Source organism: Dasypus novemcinctus, chromosome 3 (genome assembly GCF_030445035.2).
Source record: "Dasypus novemcinctus isolate mDasNov1 chromosome 3, mDasNov1.1.hap2, whole genome shotgun sequence".
Taxonomy (NCBI): Eukaryota; Metazoa; Chordata; class Mammalia; order Cingulata; family Dasypodidae; genus Dasypus; species Dasypus novemcinctus.
The window spans coordinates 90,074,273-90,076,309 of record NC_080675.1 but is presented as its reverse complement, the minus strand read 5'-3'; positions in this window follow the sequence as shown (position 1 = coordinate 90,076,309).

Below are 2,037 nucleotides of genomic sequence, written 5' to 3'. Positions count from 1 at the left end.
AACAGGTCTCCAGAAGGCAACCACAGTATGGGTATGCCAGCTTAGGGGGGCAGGAAATGGCATAACAGAAAACCTTGAGTATAGTACATAGGCTTTACAGTGCCTGAAAAGATTGGTCATTATCTAAAAGGAAGTAATTTTGTTAAAGTAAGGAGAGCACCACTTATTAACTAAAGCCAGGCATCCCAATTTGCCAGAGCCCCATTAAGCTTTCTGATTGAGGGATCAAAGGGGACTTTTACCTAGATTAAATCATAGGACTGTTTGATTTATAGCTCTGTCAGTACAAAGAAACCTTAAAAAACAAACAAAGCTCCTTCCATCTAGAAACACTTTCTTTGGTTTACAGGATCTTCACCATCTTGGCTTATATCCTTCCTTGTTGTATTAGGAGGTGTCATGGCCCAGATTTAACCAATGAAGTTTCAAAGTGATACTTGTAGGGCATCACCTACGCAAGGGGTCAGCAAACCTTTTCTATACAAGGCCAGGTGGTAAATATTTTCTTTGTTGCAGGTCATAGAGACCTTGTATAGAAAAGGTCTCTTTAGCAACTACTCCAATCTATAGTTTTAGAGTGAAAGCATCCATAGAAAATATGTAAAAGAAGTGTCATAACCAGATTTGGCCAATGATTTGTAATTTGTTGACCCCTGATATGTACAAAAGAGCTTTTTGTTCATGAAATGTCTCCATTTTATGTCCTAATAATTACACAGCTGGCACCAATATTTCACAGAGGGACCCACCTCATAAATCCATATATTTCTGATTTGTTTATATTAGCAAACCTAGACATGCCAGGTATGTGCTTTAAGCAGCACATCATAGATTAGGATTGTCCATTAGTAAATACTACTAGGAAATCTGCTTAGATATTTGCAAAGGTATTTGACCAAGATCATTTCTTTCTTCTATTCCACCTTCCCTTCTTCTGTCACCCTGCCCTTCTTTTCTAAGTTTCTCCTTCCCCAGGATGTTACCAGGATAGGAATGATGGATTATAGATTAGTATTTAACCCTTTACTTCCTACTCTATTATAAATAATGTGACCATTAGGACATGTGTCTTAATTTATTTATTTATTTTTAATTTATGTGATGTGGCTAAATCTTTGTGGACAGGAAAGGTAAACTCTTACCTGGAATATATATCAATTCCATTCAAGATGTATCACTGCCTTTTGCAGAGTGGAAGGGGTATAATATTAATATAATAAACTTTACAACAAGTTGCTGGTTGGTCTCCTTGAGGAATGGTATCACATCAAGAAATCAGGGTCAGTTTTTGTTGGCAGTATACGTATTCATCAACTGTAGCAGCTAAGTCATCTCAGTGGGAATCCATGCTGGTAGACCCATGGCAACTCCATTCATGCAAACAATGTGCCAGTACTGGAGTGGCCAATGGCAGAGGCTGGCAGACCTCAACCAGCCGAGCCATTCTTCTGTCTTCTTGGCTGTTTATTGCCTCTTCCGTAGTGGCATTAAATTCTCTATCATGGAAAATTGATTCATTATTGATAAATTTTCCCTTACTCGACTTTATGTTCTGCCTTTGTTAATTTAGGAACCTCAGTATTCAGTCCCATTGTATTATTTCTTAGCTCCTGTTTATGCTTACTGCTTAGGTCCTACAACTTTTTTAGCATACAGTCCCTGTGTTAGCAGATCCAGTGCTACCATGTCTAGCATTTTTGTGACATGATCCTCTTTATTGGTTTGGTGTCAAGAAGAGGAGATAGAGACAGATCTTGGTTAGGGGAGTGAGGGTACATGTCATCATTAAAGACAGAGGCCCCTGCATCATTTTGAAGCCAGGGAAGGAGAAAGGTAGCTTTAAAGAGAGAGAAATGGGCTACTTCAGCAGCCCCAGAGCATTTAGAGAAATCTGGAAAGTCAAGGTATGTGAGTGGATTGACTAAATCTTCCTATCTCAAGTCCCAGAGCCTCAGTGCTCCCCAAATAGTGCCTTGATTTTGGCATAGCACACTTGTCAGGTATGGGAGTTCCCCCTTCTTTGGAGCTCTGCTACCT